Source organism: Loxodonta africana, chromosome 15 (assembly GCF_030014295.1).
Source record: "Loxodonta africana isolate mLoxAfr1 chromosome 15, mLoxAfr1.hap2, whole genome shotgun sequence".
NCBI lineage: Eukaryota > Metazoa > Chordata > Mammalia > Proboscidea > Elephantidae > Loxodonta > Loxodonta africana.
The window spans coordinates 32,869,067-32,887,850 of NC_087356.1; positions in this window are offsets into that span (position 1 = coordinate 32,869,067).

An 18,784-nucleotide genomic window follows, 5' to 3' on the forward strand; every position below is an offset into this window, starting at 1 on the left:
ATATGACATAATGGATAGAAAGATGTATATTATACAACTTTACCAAAAGGTGGATATAATTTCAGTAACTCAGAAAATGCAGTAAGAGTGTTATTCGCGGAAACCCACATTTATGCAAAAATGGTTTTGAGTTAAAAAAATATCTTGTTTCTTAACAGTGTAGTTGAATTTAGCAGGCATAACCAATATGTAAAATCCATGCGTTAATTTCAGAATAAAAGGGTTCCTGAGTAACGAACAATATGTTCAAGATTTCCATTACATAAGAAAATTGCATAGTATCAGAATCCAGTTTTTGTTCTAATACCTGCACATACATGGCATTGTTTCTCCTTGCATAATTTTATCAAACTATTCCTTGGAGAATTTGTTGGAGTTAATGAAGCTTATTTTATTATTGATTTGTGACTTGCAGTTGATTGACTTGGTAACTCAATAAGTGACTTGACTAAATGCAACACTTAAACACTCTCTTTTGAGATAGCCTTCGCTGACCATGTCACAGCTGCTAGAGTTGCTTCCAAAGGAAATTCTGGGTTTGGTGTTTAAGGTTTTATTTTTCCTATGGGAATAATTAGACTGATATTCTAGTGTAGAGTTTCTCAGCTTCAGCACTACTGGAATTTTTGACTGGATGATTCTTTGTTGTGTGATGTTGTCTTATGAATTTAGAATATTTAGAACTATCATTGGCCTCTGTTCACTAGGTAACTCCCACCCCAGCTGGAAAACCTAAAATGCTTCTAGGCATTGCCAGATATTCCCTGGGGGAAATTATCTAAAACCGTCCCTCTCCCCAGTTAAGAACCACTTCCCAAGCAGAGCAGGAGGAATGAAGGAAATTCAGAGACGAAAAATCAAGGACAGGGTCTAAGCCCTGGAATTTTTCTAAAAAGGTCTTGAGGCACAAGGAACAACATTCAGTATAAACTAAGTTTAATAATTTAAGTCAATGTGTTTTATGTTAACATTAATACTGAATAAATGACTATCAATCAGCTTCAAGACCAAAAAGCCTTAACCCATCCATTTAATATATTAAGGTCATTTGAGTTTCCAAATTAAGAAAACGTGATCTTTGAAGGCTCTGCTATTCTTGACAATTTCTTTTTATCCTAAATTATTAGGCCCTGAAAGCCTATCTTCTAGAATCTTCAAAATGGAAGGGTGATTGATATTTTAAGACTGAGACATGCCTTACATCATCTTACCAATGTTGGCTTTCTCCAGTTACCAATCATTCTTTAACCGACAACTAATTCAGAAAAAATACATCTTAAATGATGGAAACATTATCTGCCTATCACAAAAAAACATGAATATTAATAAAAACATGGGTGTACACAAAATTAATGGTTACCTTATTTTTACACAAATAATGTGTGCTTTATATGTTTGTTTGCCAAAGGTGCCCTCCCTGTGCATGGAATTTTCATGAGTGCATAATGTTAATTTTTTACAGCAACACGTAAAAAATATTGCACTGTGACACTTACGAAAATACCTCTGGGGGGGGAGGCGTGGTTTACAAACAAACGTATAAGGTGTGTGTTATTTGCATAAAAATATAGTAGAGTAGTTTAACTAATTACAATCAGTTTTGGAAACTCAGAAAACAATTACGATAAAGTAATTAGAAACATTGAGTTGTGTTAATAAAACTTTTAATTTATCATTGTCTTTAAATAAAAAATGACATTACACAAGACTGGGTTTACCAGATCCAATTCTTTTCTTATACTGTAGACATGATCATTTAAATTAAAGATAAGCCTAGAGTTAGTTAATTGTGGCTAGAGTGCTATAAAAATAATTCAAACTTGGCAATTCTTAATAAATTTAAACTCCGCAATTTACGTCAACCTCAGTACAATTCAACAGGCTGAGAAGTTACTTACCCTTATCGCTAATGCTATTAAGAAGGAACTGGATGAGACAGGCAGTATTAAATTACTTCACTAACATGTGCTCATTTATGGTTTGGAGCAGAAAATGAAACTTCTGGCATTCCTGGAAGACAAGATGTGTCAATTCTTCTGTCAAGATGAGGTTTACTAAACATGCGTATTGCATGTCACAGACCCTCTTACAAGCTTCACACTGTTTTTCCTGGTGATGCCTTAGATTTCTATAAATAGAACTGCCTTGAAAAACAATAGAATATTACAACCACACCAAGCCGTTCAAGGTATTTCACAGACAAAATATCCAAACACATGCAGTAGGTGTTTTGCCTATGGCGCCCTGACAAACGCCTTACTGCACCCTTCACTGACTATGTGTGGCTAACCCTGAAACTGCCCAGACATACTCAAGTGGAGATCGGCAGCTGGAGAAATAATAAATACATTATGTTGGCTAGATTTACTCAGAAAAATGTTGCTTCTTAAAACATTTTTATTTTCAGAGGCTTTTAAGTCCTTGAAAGCTTTGTTTTAGGCTTTTAACAAAAAAGTAAAAGCAATTTGCCTTCGTTATCTAGTGCTGCTCTAACAGAAATACCACAAGTGGATGGTTTTAACAAATATAAATTTATTTTCTTGCAGTTCAGGAGGCTAGAAGTTTGAATTCAGGGTGCCAGCTTTAAGGGAAGGCTTTCTCTCTGTCTTGACTCCAGGCAAAGGTCCTTGTCTCTTCAGCTTGTTTCCTAGTTCCTTGGAGATCTCCACATGGTTTGGCATCATTTCTCCATTCTGCTTCTTTTGCTTGCTTGTTTAAATTAACCTCCTTGGTATCTGAAAAGGGAGCCCTGGTGGCACAGTGTTTAAGAGCTATGGCTGCTATCCAAAAAGGTGAGCAGTCTGAATTCATCAGTCATTCTTTGGAAACCCTATGAGGCAGCTCTACTTTGTCCTATAGGGTCGCTATGAGTCAGAATCGACTTGATGGCAATGGGTTTGGTTTTTTTCGTATCTCAAAAGAGTTTGATTTATGACACACCCTACACTAATCCTGTCTCAATAACATAATGAAGACAACTTATTCCTAAATGGGATTATAGCCACGGACAAAGAGGTTAGGATTTACAACACATATTTTGGGGGGACATAATTCAATCCATAGCATTCTACCCTTTGGCTCCTAAAAATACATGTCCCTGTCATGTGCAAAATGCATTCACTCCATCATATCATCACAAAAATTTTAAATCAACTCCAAAATATCTCATCCTCTGAACCATCTAAATCAAATACGGATGAGACTTTAGGAGTATTCCATCTTGTGGCAAAATTCCTCTTCGTCTGTGAACCTGTGATATCTAGAATACAAGTCATCTGTTTCCAAAGTACAATGGTGGAACAGACACAAGATAGACATTTCCATGACAAATGGGAGAAATTGGAGGGAAAGAAGGGATAATGGGCACCAAGCAAGTCTAAAGACCTAGCAGAACAATTTGCATTAGCTCTCGAGGCTTAGAAAATAATCCTCTGTTCTTTGGGACCACTTGGGCAATGGCCCTACCCTCAAAACACTGGGTATTGACTTGCCCTCTGGATGCTGGGTAGAGGCCCCTCAGTCCTGTGCTTCATCTCCACCTTCCAGGCCCACTGGGATGGCAAATCTGTTTCCTTGGCTTTGGGTAGCCCCATTTTCCTTGTCCACCTGAGAGGCAGCCCCAACCTGTTAGACACGTAGGCCCCGTTCTCCTGCACATTTGGGTTGGCAGCCCCAGCTCTCAGTTTGAGGCAGCGGGCGCACCCCTATGGCAGGAGAGAACAGCAGCCCCACACTCTAGAACCGAGTTGGTGAAGATCTGTCTCTTTGAAACCTAGGAGGCCGTGTCTCCACTCTTGAAACCCAACAGGCCACGGTGCCATCCTTTGAAATTGAGATGCCCTGCTTCCTGTGCTCCTTCCAACAGTTCTGTTAATCTCTGAGTTGCTCCAAGCATGGCCCTTTTCTTTTCTTGGAAGACAGTAGATGTAACTCCTTTGGGCTTTTTTCTGATTGTGGAATTCCAAGATGCAGACAGCATTCTTTCCTTTCATTCTTTCTCTGTTCCCTTCAGTCTAAGCTGATGAGTTTTCTGCAGTGGTAGTTGTTTATCTCTATCAGTCACAGGTTTAATCTCTTTAACGAAATATTGTGCAGCCATGTCTTTGGTGAAAATCCTAGGACATGTGCCCTTAGTTTGTACAACAGAATTTTCCAAATCTGTAAGTTTTGTTTTTATTTTACAGAATTCATTTATAAGTCCACCTTTTCATCTAGCGTTTTACTATAAATGGCAGGAGAAACCACACAGACCCTTTAAGATCTTGCTTAGAAATTTCCTCAGCCAGATATCTAAGTTCATCACTTATAAGTTTTACTTTTCACCAAACATTTGAACATAATTCAGAAAAGTTCTTTGCCACTGCATGAAAAGCATCACCCTTCCTCCATTGCCCAGCCACATGTTCATCATTTTCTTTTAAAGTCTCTCCAGAAACACATTAAATGTCTCCATTTCTAGCAACATTCTGTTGCTCCTGCAGGTTGTGTTCTCTAAGACGATAGAGACTTTCTCTATGGCTCTCTTCACTTCCTTCTGAGCCCTCACCAGAATTGCCTTGATGTCCATAATTCTACCAACAGCCTTTCCAAGGCAATCTAGGCTTTTATTGTTAGGCACCTTAAAGCTCTTCCAGTCCCCACTTATCACTCACTTCCAAAACCACTTCCACACTGTAGGTATCTATTAGAGCACCTCCCGCACTTCTCAGTACCAAATTCTGTCTTATTTATCTAGAAGTGCTATAACAGAAATACCATAAGTGGATGGCTTTAACAAACAGAAATTTGTTTTCTCACAGTTTAGGAGACTAGAAATTCAAATTCAGGGCAACAGCACTAGGGGAAGGTTTTCTCTGTTGGCTCTGAGGGAAGGTCCTCTTATCTTCAGCTTATTTCCTCATCCTTGGAGATCTTCATGTGGCTTGGCATCAATCTTCCCTCATCTCTGCTTCTGGCTTGCTTGTTTAATCTCTTTTATATATCAAAAGAGATTCTTTTTAAGACATACCCTACATCAATCCTGTCTCATTAACATAACAAAGACAACCCATCACCAAAGGGGATTATAACCACAAACATAGAGGTTAGGATTCACAACACATATTTTTGAGGGGCATAATTCAATCCATAACACAAGTTGTCTCTTGAAAAATGGCAAACTCCTATATACCTAACCTGAGCTCTTGCTGTGGGGAAAGCATTTTGGGCAAAATCACCTGAATGAACATTTTGGCTAGACAATAATAAAGCAAAAGATCATCTTTCACAATTTGAAAACAAGGAAGAAGGCAATTTTGCGTTAAAATATAAGAGTTTTGTTGTTTTGGTTATATGCTATAATGTATGCATATAATGTTTCTTTCATGAATTTTGGCTTTAGACTGTATTCTTCTGGAAATTATTCTTCGTTTTGGGGAACATCTATGTCCAGGTATTTAATCACAGGGATCTGAACCAGACCCCAGAGGAGAAAAGGAATATCTTTTATTTCACACTGACAGAAAAATCTTAAAGGGGAAGAGACTGGTAGAGGCAAGGCCAAACTGGACTCTTTGGCTAAAGACTAAATCACTGTTTGTATGTGAACTGGTAGGGGTTGTATTCTGACAGATTGTTCTGGGAATCCCCAGAAGAAGGTCATTAGCACCCCCAACAGAATTGACATCTGAAAAGGCTCCAGATATGGGATGGAAAGGAAAGGACCTAGAGAGTAGGTGGCTGGACTGTTAGAATGAATGATGGATAGCCCTGGAAGTCAGTTTCAGTGGGTAGGATGAGCTGGTCCCCGTAATGTGGTGATGGCTGCTGTGCAGTGAGGAAAGAAAGGAGACCACACAGAGAGTAACCAAGTCTGGGGGCAATTCCCTTTTGCTTTTCACAGCCTTGTGTACATTTTGTTTAATGTAGCCTTTAGTTTCTGCTATTGCTGTTAAATTTAGGGCAAGGTCTGTGCCTGTGTTTTAGATAAAATAGAACAAACTCATGAAGGTGACGGTAACCACCAAGACAGATTAATTTGTGGCATATCAGTAGAATATGTAGTCATGCTCTGAACATTTTCAATGACACCAGGGAAGGGAAACCTGTTTTTTTTTTTTGTTTGTTTTTAATTCAAAACAAAAAGGGAAGGAAGGAAAAAAAGTAAGAGAACAAGGAAAAAAGAGAGAAAGGGAGAGAAGGAGGAGGACAAAGAGGGGGAGCAGGAAGAGGAGAAGGGGGAAAAAAAAGGAAAGAAAGAAAACCCCACAAAACTGTATTTTCTTCATTCCTTGCAGTCCACTCCCATAATAATTTCCATACAAAAGTATGTACTATCTTAGTTTGTGGGGCCCCGGTGGTCCAGTGGTTAAGAGCTATGGCTGCTAACCAAAAGATCAGCAGTTCGAATCTACCAGTGGCTCCTTGGAAACCCTATGGGGCAGTTCCACTCTGTCCTGTAGGGTTGCTATACTTTAGAATCAACTTAACAACCACAAGTTTTTATCTTAGTTTGCAACTACTGGTTAAGAATTTTTTGAATATCTGGGTTATATACAGAATTTCAAATTCACAGAAACAACCAAAAATAACATTCTGTGTTTTATTCCTAGTTTCTTGTTGTTAAGTTGGGTAAAGGACATGGTTTCCCTCCTCTTAGAGTCTACAGTCTTGTGTTTTTCTTTACCTCTCTGGTCAATTTCTCTCAGTTTCCTGTACCATCTACTCTTTATCTTTTTCAAAAATCTTAAGTTATTGGAGTCTACGGAACAAGGGGTGTAAATAGCAAAATATGAGATTGTGGAAGTAGCCAGGGCCAATTCAAAACATGCATTATACCTTGCTAAGGAGCTTAGTTTTGTTTGGAATACCGAGGGAACAATGGAAATTCAGGTAGGAAAGTGTTCTGATAAGATTTCAGTTTTAATATGATCTCTCTACCTTTTGTGTGGACAATAGATTTAAATGGGGCAGAAATGAAAATGGGGAGAAGAGTCAAGATCGAAGAGAGATTGGGCTAGGAAAATGGCAGGAAATCTTAAGAAAAGTGGATGGATTCCAGATACTAATAAGATTTGCCGACATGTTGAAGAGGGAGTGAAGGGAAGTGTAAGAATTACTACTTTCTGAGTTAAACCACAGCGTGGATGAAATAGAGAAGATTTCTGAAAAACTATTGGGGGCGAAAATCAAGCTATGATTTGGGAACATTCTGAAAGTCAAGGAAAATGTTAAATAAACAGATATCTTCAGTTTCAATGAGTGTTTCAACTTGGAGATATTAATACGAGAGTTATCAGCATATTAGTATTTCTTGTTAACAGAAGAATATATCTGCTAAACTAGAAATGTCAGTGTGAATACAGTTGAAAATATTGATGATTTTTCTGTCCATAATTAACATCTTGATTCACCTGTTTCTTCTTACAGTTTATCTTTTTGTCATAAGAGCTATGATAGAAACAAAAAGAATATTTGATAATGTTTATTTGTTATGGCAAGTAGCATGCATTGTATTCATCTAACAGTTATACAAAGTTATTTACATATAATCTTAAAAGAAGATAATATTTTATGCACATTCCTTGTCCTGAGGCTTCAGTATCCATTTTCTAAAATACTATTTTACTTCTTCTATCCTCGATGATATTTTTATGATACAACTTTTGGAAGGCATTAATGTTCTATACTTGATATAGAAAATTATATAGTCTTGTGCATTCCTACCTTTAAAATTATTGTTAAATGCTGCAAATTTTACATCCATGATACATTCTGTGAAACAGAATGTTACCATTTGGGCATCGTGGGAACACCATATTACTATACAAGAGACATGACATACATAGGTTGCCTTCAGGAAGTTCTTGTGCTTACTACATCTGGTTACATCCACTATGTCCCTTTGTACAATCAGGATTTCTGAACTCTATTATGACTCTGTGGGACCGTTATAACTGCAATGGGACCATGAGGTAGGACATTTCCTGAATGGCCATTATGCGGCACATGACTGTGTGTCTATACTCCTGTCAACGAATATTTGTCTGCATTGTATTTTTTAGTAACATATATCAAAAAGTATCTCAGTATTTATTTTTAATTTTAAAGTGTCAGGAAAATATCCTGCTTTTCAATATCTCTACCTCTTATTTCTGATTTGTTCTCACTTTAATGATCAGAAATTACAGAACAATAAGTCATTTTGAGTGAGCATTCAAAGAATGCATTAAATGCCTCTACATTAATATGAAATTGTTTAATAGAATTAAATAGATTTTATTTAGCTTTTTGGAAACCCTGGTGGCATAGTGGTTAAGTGCTACGGCTGCTAACCAAAAGGTCAGCAGTTCAAATTCACCAGGCGCTCCTTGAAAACTCTACGGAGCAGTTCTACTCTGTCCTACAGGGTCGCTATGAGTTGGAATCGACTCGAGGGCACTGGGTTTGTTTTTTTAGATATTTAGCTTGTTTAGTGATTATACTGTTCATAGTTTGCTTAGAAATTATTAATAATTGATGTTAAATTTGACTATCATTTACTTCAATAAATATGGCCAATAGATTATTTTCTTGCACTAACTATTGATGGTGAATTATATTTATAGATACCTAATGTTGAACTGAAAACCCTGGTGGTGTAGCGGTTAAGAGCTACAGCTGCCAACCAAAAGGTCAGTAGTTCAAATCCACCAGGCGCTTCTTGGAAACCCTATGTGGCAGTTCTACTCTGTCTCGTAGGTTTACAATGAGTCAGAATTGACTCGACAGCAATGGGTTTGCTCTGGTTTAATGTTGAACTATATTTTCACTTTCAGAGTAAACCCTGCATTTGTATGTAGTATTGTTCTCTTAAAACATTAGCATATTTTATTAAAAATTTTAATTAATATTTAAATAATTTCTTATCTATAATTTTCTCTTTTGCACTTTGTTAGTTTTTTCAGATCTATGTATATATTATTATTCTATCTTTAAAAGTAAATAGGAAACATTCCATTATTTCCTAAGACTGGAAGACTCTGAATAGAGATTATGTGCTTTTAATTATAAAAAAAAAATTGCTGATAAATATTTTCTTTGCTGATATTGCCTGGGGTTTGACAAGTTTTTTAATTTATAATATTTTTGCAATAGTTTTATTTTTAATTAAACTTACTAAAGGTCTTTACTGGCCTGTGCAATAAATCTTGCTTGTGAACTTAATAGTCCAAAAAATCAAACCGAACTCACCGCCATCCAATCAATTCCGACTCATAGCAAGTCTGTAGGGCAGAGTGGAATGCTCCATAGGGTTTCTAAGGCTGTAAATCTTTATAGAAGCAGACTGTCACATCTTTTTCCTGTGGAGCCTCTGGTGGGTTCAGACCTCCAATAATTTGATTAACAGCAGATTGCTTTAACCACTGCACCAGCAGGGCTACTCTTTTATTAGTCCATTTTATTATCATTTTTTAATAAGCCATTATTTCTGGTTATGTCAACATTATGGAGCCCTGGTAGCCTAGTGGTTAACAGCTACGGCATTCTATGGCTGCTAACCAAAAGGTCAGTCATTCAAATCCACCAGCCACTCCTTGGAAACCCAATGGAGCAGTTCTACTCTGTCCTATAGGGTCGCTATGAGCTGGAATCAACCCAATGCCAATGGGATTGATTTTATTTTTTTGGTATGTCAATATTAATTTCTTGTTATTGCTGTTCTTATATTAAGTTCTGAGGTGAATGTCTTCTTCTTTTGAAAAATGAAATTTAAGAGAATCAATTTTTTTCTGTGTACCATTAATTTTTTTTAATGAAACATACTGCTTATTTTTGATTTGTAGTTAATATGTGAATATAGTTTTAATTTTTTCTTTGTCTCAAGCCCTATTTGTGAAATTACAATTATCTTCCAGTGATTTTATAATTATTTATTATTTCACAGCTTTATTAAATTATATTTAAATAAATGGCCTTATTACTGTAAACTTTTGAAACTATGAGAGAAATTTCTTTGGAATTTTATATGAAAGATTGTTTATAAATATCACATTAAGATTTTAGAAGACTTTGTCTCTTAAGTATAGAGCACATATGGCATCATCTAGTATATCTCTAAAACTCTGTTAATTCTTCCCTAATTTTAGCTATCAGTAATGATAGTGATATTTTAAAAGTTCCTCACTATTATTATTATTATTAATTTCAATTTCTTCTAATATTTCTAAGATTTTGTTTTATTAATAAAATCATGTTACTAATACTTAGAAGTCCATCTGAGAGGGTGCAACATTCCATACTAACTGAGAAGAAGGAGAGCAGCTCCTGACAGTAGGAGCTGGCCTGACCTTCACAGATAGACCTTTCCTGAGAGCTGAGAGATATATACCAGTTACATCTTCAATCCCTGGGATTTATTGGTGGCACTTGAGCCACTTCAGTACGTTCGGGCATTGTAGTAGATACTGATGTCGTCGTCTAAAAAACGAGAAAGCTGGTTTGCACTACATTTGAGTGCGGACAGCCATTCATATAGGGTATGCTTCCCAGAGGAGTGATTGTGCAAAACTTTTGTGTCTTTTGGTCTCTGTACAGTGAGATAAAGCTTGTAAGTACGTTTACTATTTCCTTTGTCTTAATGCTAAGGTACGGCTACTAGCATTTGGAAATATTCGAGTAAGCTGAAAACAGTTTGTGATGCATTTTCTGGGCCATGGTACTGATATGTACCACATGTGTGACATGCTTCATGAAACATGGGACCAATATGGCCTGCTTGCATTAGGCACCTCCCTGATGACATCTTTTATAATGTGTTCCCTGGAAAATTGAGTAAGATATGTTATGGCTCAAGTATAACCAAGAAATGTGGTGTACTTCCTGGGCCATGGTACTGATATGTATCACGTTTGGGGTGTACTTCATGGAACATGGCACCAGTATGGACTGCTTGCAATTGGCACCCCATTTTTTCCAATAATTAAAAAAAAAAAAAACTAACCAACGATTCAGCATCCATTCCATGAGTGAATAAAGATGGATGGCATCACCAAAAAATTTCAAAGAAAAAAGTTCATCCTTTAAAGTGATATGCCATAGTGTTCTCCTTTGAATGTGAACAATTTCATAGAAAACCGACATCAGACAAAGACTCTCTGTGACAAGACGTACCAAGACAAAATCAAAACTGTTCCTAATCATGTCCAGAAACAAAACATGATCACTGTCCAAATCACAAAAATGACTAAACATATTTTTGCTAATAGGAATGAAGGCTGCTTCTTCACCAACTACGGCTATGGCCTTGCTCTATATTTCTAAATTTCTAGATAAGAATTAAGATGCCCAGTCATGAAATTGTCTTGGTTTCCTGACAGCATCTAATCTAGAGCAAAGCCTGGCTTCCTTGCACCCTCCCCTAAACTATCTAATAGAAGCCCAAGTCTTATACTATGCTCTTTCCTAACACTCTCTGCAGAGATGCCCAAGATTCCCCATAACGGGTGTGTTACCTGGCTTTAAGAGCAATAAGCCCGTCCTGCTCCATTTCAGGTGTGTTCCTGGTGGGCTTTGGCTGGAGGACATTCAAATATGAAACTCATATTTGAATCAGGTTAATGATTTCCTGTCTTGAAATATATTTTTGACCCATGTCAATAACCATATATCATCTATTTAAAAAAAAATCTTTTTTAGATATTATTTTTCCCCAAATGAAGAATCTTATTCAAGTTGTATGTAAATTAGGTCATATAATCTATTAAATGAAATGTTGCTTGTCTTGACATTAATCATCTTCTTTTATGTTTTTTATGCTATGCTTCTTTTCAAGCACACATTTCAAATCTTCACTTGGCTCACATGGCTTGGAAGTTACGCATTCCTTTTTTTTTAACCTACCATTCTTGAAGTCATGAAGTGATTTGTGTAAACTCTACTTAAGAATATCTTTCTAAATATTTGTCAGGATATTCTGTCCTATTCTGATTCAGATTTTTATAGTTTTTACAAAATATTTTATATCTGAAAACAATTTTAATTATTCATGCGTCCTGATTTGCAATTAAACAACACCATGTTTTACTAGTACAATTGCTTATTGTCCTTGTTTTTCTTCAATACACTAACCTTTTTTATTATTATTTAATTTCACAATCCAATGTAATACTTCCAGGATGGGTGTGTGGGTGGCATACCAAATGATTCATTGCATGTCAGAGAGTCTCTGTGAGGCACTTGTAAGAGAATGATGGCTTAGCTGCTTTAAATTTATTCAGTCACAATCTTTTAACCTTAAATTTTGTTTCCATCTTTCACTGCTTTCCTGCATGAAGAGAAATTTGAGTCCAACCAGATATTTTTTGGACCCCTTAGAGGTGGCACGTCTTTTCTGCATGGATGCATATGTGATTTTTTTTTTTTTTATCATTAATGTTTGTGAATATTAGAAAAACATTTCAAGCACACATTTCATGTAACTATTACATAGTTATATGAAGCCTATTATACAGTTCTATGGAGGCCTGTTAGCACAATGATTAAGAAAGAGCTTGGCTGCTAACCAAAAGGTTGGCAATCTGAATCCACCAGCCACTCCTTGGAAACCCTGTAGGGCAGTTCTGTAACCTGTAGGGTCACTGTGAGTCAGAATTGACTTGACGGCAACAGATTCGGTTTGATTTATTATAGAGAAAGTTTCACAATTTAATAAAATTAAATCTATATTATTTATAGTTACACATACACTAATAGGTAAGAGGCAAAGAATATTGTCATCTGCCAAAAATAAAACAGTTGACAGTAAGCCCTGTTGTTGTTGTGTGCAGTTGAGTCCAAACATAGAAAAATTGAAATTGACAAAGAAAAACAAGCATGTCATCTACTAAGCCAAGTACAGGTCTTAATTTGTGTACCAGCGCCTCTCCACATGTAGCACGCATCAGAATTACCTGTGCAGGAGCTTGTTAAAACACAGATTGCTGAACTTCATGCAAGGCTTCGATTCTGCAGGTCAGGGAAGGGGCCCAAGAATTTGCATTTCCAACAACTTCCCAGGTGACGCTAAGATGCCGCTGGCCTATGGGCCACACTTCAGGAACCACAACATCTATTGATTATACAGCTCGAACACTCTCTTCATTTTGACTTTCAGAAAAAAAGGTCTATTCCATTCAAATTCTGCTGATCCACAGCCTACATGGCAGCCTTTGGGGCATTCTGTGCACGAAAGTCAACTTCGGCTACAGCCATGAAACGCCAACCCCCCGTGATTAAATAGGTCAGGGTAGGCCACCCTAAGTTATTATTTTTAAGGAGAGAGTTGCAGGTTTTTTTTTTTTCCCCCCTCAGCTATGTCAATTTCATGTTCCTTGATTATATATACTTTTATTTTTTGTTTTCATTGAGTAGATGGGCCTTTAAAAATTGGAGTATGCATGTTTCATATGAGACACAACATTTAATCCCAGAAGGACGTAAAAGTAAAAATAAATATGCAAAGTACAGAAGAGTTGGCTCAGAATAGAAAGTCTATCAGGCTGTTGGATGAATAAAAATTATTAGTCACGTAGGAGAAAGAAAACAAACAAAAAAATGATGATCTGACTACATAAAATTAGAAGTAATTTCTTTATCACATGAGTAAAATTAAAAAGGAAAGCAGGCACAGTGTGTATTTAAAACAATTATGAGAGACCACTTTTAAAGAAGTTTTATGAAAACAGTTTTTAAATATTGATGGTGATAAATAAATATTCCAATGGAGACACTGGCAATGGACATGAAGAGGCAATTCCCACAAAAGGAATACAATCAGTAATTTTGAAAATGGGATAATGTTTACCTTTTTGTGGTAAAATGAATGTAAATTAAAGATAAAGGAGATAGTAGTACATTTAAGAAATACTAAAAACACAAATCTTCACGTGTTTGTGAAAATTAGTTATTTCTGGTGGAATGAATAAATTAGTGTAACACTTTTGTAAATCAATTTCACAAAATAGATCAATAACCATATAAATGTTCAAGCCCTTGATATAATACCTTTCTGAAGTTATTAAATAACATAAACAAGAGTCTAGATACATACTTTATACCTTTCACAGAAACTTACCCAAACCTGGTCCGAGACCTAAATGTTAAAGACAAAGTTAGACAACTTTTAGAACATAATACAGGGGAAAAACCAAGTGACCTTGAGTTTGGCAATGAGTCCTCACCAAAAACGTGATTCACAGAAGAAAAACTGATAGTTGGGCTTCATTAAAAGGAAAAACTAAAGCTCTGCAAAAGACATTGCTAAGAGAACCAAAAGATAGACCACAGACTGGGGTAGAATATTTGCAAAACGCGGATCTGGGAAAGACCTGCATCTAAAATATACAAAGAACTCTTAAATCTAAACAATAAGAAAAAAAAATCCAGTTAAAATGTGGGCAAAAGACAGCTTACCAAAGAAGATATGTGGATGGCAAATAAGCATATAAAAAGATGCTGAATATCATATGTCATGAAGGAATTGCGAATTAAAACAACAAGGAGAATATAATACCTACTGATTAGAATGGTTAATATCCAAAACACTGAAACACCAAATTCTAGTGAAAACTTGGAGCATCAGGGACTCTCATTTGTTGTTGGTGGGAATGCAAAATGGTATAGCCACTTTGGAAGACAGCTAGGCTTTTTTTTGTTTGTTTGTTTGTTTAAGTTAAACATAGGCTTACCATAAACCAACCAAAAAATCCAGTGCCCTCGAGTCGATTCCGACTCGTAGCGACCCTCTAGCAGAGAGTAGAACTGCCCCGTAGAGTTTCCAAGGAGCGCCTGGCGGATTGGAACCGCGGACCCTTTGGTTAGCAGCCGTAGCACTTAACCACTAGGCCACCAGGGTTTCCATAGGCTTACCATATGACACAGTAATTGCACTGTTAGTGAGACGAAAGCATATGTCCCCATAAAAACCTGCACAGGAATGTTTATAGCAGCTTTATTCATAATCACCAAAAATTGCAAGCAACCAAGATGCCCTTCAACAGGGGAAAGAAGAAACAAGCCTTTGTGCATACATACAGTGGATTATTATTCAGCGATAAAAAGCAATGCGCTATCAAACGGCAAAAAGACATGGAGGAATCTTTAAACGCATCTTGAAAGAAGTCATTCTGAAAAAAAAAAAAAACTCTCTACTGTATGATTGCAAATTATGACATCCTAGAAAAGGCAACATTATGGAGACAATAAAAAGATCAGTGGTTGCCCAGGGTTCAGGGGGAGGGTGAAGGATGAGTAGGTGAAGCAGAGGGCATTCTAAGGGCAGTGAAGCTGTTCCGTGTGGCATTCTAACGGTGGGCATATGACAGTACGTATTTGTCAAAATCCATGGAAATGTACAACCCAGAGTGAACCCTAAGGTAAATGATGGACTTCAGCTGACAATAACGCGTCATGATCAGTTCATCAATTGTAACAAATGTACACACTGATACAAGATGCTAATAATAAGAGAAACTGTGTGCGGGGACACAGACAGGGTATATGGGAAATTCTCTGTACTTTCTGTACACTTTTCTCTGTAAGTCTAAAACTACTCTAAAAATATTAAACTGTATAATGACAATAATAATAGTAATACTATTGCCCTGAATTAGAAACTGCTGCTTAAAAAACTAAACATAGAAGGTGCTCCTTGCAGAATCACCTGTTTTAAAATTGAAACTAATCTCTAACTTCTGTTGTTATGTACTTACAAAAAAAAAAAAAAAAATTACCATTGAGTCGATTCCAACTCATAGAAATGGGATAGGACAGAGTAGAACTGCCCCATAGGGTTTCCAAGGAATGACTGGTGGATTCCAACTGCCAACCTTTTGGTAAGCAGCCGAGCTCCTAACCACTGCACCACCAGGGCTCCTGTTAAATGCTTAGGTTGTATAAATTTGCTTCTCACCAATTCAATAACACATTATGTAACTTTAGCTAGCAATTAAGGGCATTGTAACAATCAGGGAAACAATTTGGGGCAAGAAAAGAGTAAGTAAATGTATGTGCATCTTGTGGTAATAGCTATAAAAAATTATATCTATGGTGGGTGAGGGAAAAGAGAAATGTAATTAACCATTTAAGAGGGATAAGGATTATACAATTTTTTCTTTCCTTAATGTGTTATTTTTAAAATTGAATATAAATATTTTATGATTAAGAAAAGTGCACACACCTCTCCCCGGCAATTAGACGAAGGGTCACACAGGCTCTAGTTCTGTCTTTATCAGAGGAGGACTGTCGCTGTGCACCGTTGTTATTGTTAGTTGCCAATGAGTAGATTCCAACTCATGGCAACCCCATGTGTGCAGAGGAGAAACACTCCCTACAGTTTTTGAGACTGTGACCTCTCTGAGGTGCCTCTGAGTGGATTTCAACCAGCAACACTTTGGCTAATAGCCAAGCACTTAACTGCCAGCTAGAGACTCCTGCTGTACATTAACACACTGCCATTGAATCGATTTTGACTCATAGAGGCCCTATAGGACAGAGTAGGACTGCCCTATAGGGTTTCTGGCTGTGATCTTTAAGGAAGAAGACCGCCACATCTTTCTCCCCAGGAGTGGCTGGTGGTTTTTAACTGGTGACCTTGGAATAGCAGCCTAGCGCCTTAACTGCTGCATCACCGGGCTCTTTTGATGTACATTCTGTGGACCTGGAGTTGATTCTAACTCCTAGTGGCCCTACAGGACAGAGTAAAACTGCCCCAGAGGGTTTCCAAGGATTGGCTGGTGGATTCGAACTGCCGACCTTTTGGTTAGCAGCTTAGCTCTTAACCACTATACCACAATCCATGGGCCAAACCCAGTCAGTGACTTGCTTTTTGTGTGATCTGTGAACAAAGAATGGTTCTCAAATTTTGAATGATATTTTCCGTTACTCTCGTCCTTGGGTAGAATGGGAATAAAGTAAATTGCAAATAATAGTTATTTCTGGAGAAATGAGTTAGTTTTCATTATTCCTGAAATAATAAAATGAGAAATAAAAATTAAATAAATGGCAGCATCAGCCAACGTAGTAGATATTTTTATTTTCATATTTTTGGTGGCACAGTGATTGAGAGCTTGGCTGCTAACCAAAAGGTTGGCAGGTTGAATCCACCAGCTGCTCCTTTGAAACTCTGTGGAGTAGTTCTACCCTGTCTTATAGGGTTGCTATGAGTTGGAATCAACTTGACAGCAATGTTTTTTTTTTTGGGGGGGGAGGGGGGTTATATAATAGAAAATTGTATCTTTCACCTGCTTGAAAAATCCAAATACTCGTTTTATTTATTTATTTTGATGACATAATTAAAACTATGAAATGCGGTTGCTTTCTCTTCCCGCCACATTATTAAATCAACATGTATCGCAAAGACAATGTCTCTTGCATTTTAACCAAGTTAATTAGAGTGATTTTAATTCTGCTACAGCTGCTCCGAGTATGTAAATAAACACGGAGAGAGTCCGCTGTCCAGGGAGACCAGCTTGGGCTCTGCCATAGTTCATTGTCTTGAAACGCATGTGCCCACACTGGGCACCACAACCAGCTGAAAGGCTGAGGAAAGGTACATTGGAAGGAGTCCACCCTGGCTCTAAGAGGTGAGGTCCCTCTGAGTAGGTAGACATTTTTGCAGAAAAAAAATTTTTTATTTCTTTTAACTTGCGGTTACTTTATACAATGCTGCACTGAAAATAAACTTGAACCAGAAGTGACTACTCTTATTATTATTATTTGCGGCACAAGAGCTCAAACAAATATGCAACTCAAACATGCAATTTTTACAAAGAATTTGTCTCCCTTTTTTCTAAAAAAAAAAGTGAAGAGTACAGCAATTATAAAATATATATATATAAAAAGTTTCCTTTTTATGCTTTGATCCCTATTCCATCTCCCCAAAAGATAAGCACTATTTACTTTTCAATTTTTCTGTCCAGTTCTTTTTTTAAACAAACATATATGGAGTTGTGTATTTGAATACTATCACCAGATATAAGCACAAACATAATAATACTCTATCCAATTTCTTCCCCTTGCTATTATGAATTGAATGTATTTTAAAACTCTTTTCATAATAGGTTATAAATTATGCAATTTTCTCTAATGCCCTCATGTCTCACCATAGACTGAAAGACTCTATGAGATAAATTATATTCCCCTAGGCATAACTGCCAATATCCACATTATCTATGATCATATATTTTGAAAAACCAAATGACTTTTGCTAATTTATTGGTGTAATTTCAAATAATCAAATGTTTATATAAACTGTCATTCAAAATTTTATCAGCATGTGATTCATTTATTCACTCAAAATACATATATTGAGCAGTGTCAGGAGCCAGTCATTGAGTCAGAACTCACTTTTTGTTGTTGTGAGCTGCTGTCAAGTCATGACCTTGTGTGTAACAAAAGGAAACATTGCCAGGGTCTGCATCATCCTCACCATTGTCAGCATGTTCGAGTTCATTGTCATAGCTATTGTGCCAATGCATCTCACCAAGAGTCTCCCACACCTTTGTTAGCCCTCTGCTTCATTACATGTTGATGTCCTCCTCCAGAAAGGAATCCCTCTTGATGATGTGCCCAAAGCAAGCAAGTCGAACATTGTTCTGGTGTGACTCATAAGGTCCTCTTTGGCTAATTTTTAGAAGTAGCTCACCAGGCCTTTCTTCTTCATCTTAATGACGAAGCTCTGCTGAAAACAGCCCACCGTGAGCAATCTTGTTGTATTTGAAATACTGGTGGCATAGCTTCCAGCATCACAGCAACGCCATCATGCCAGCCACCACAGTACAACAAACTG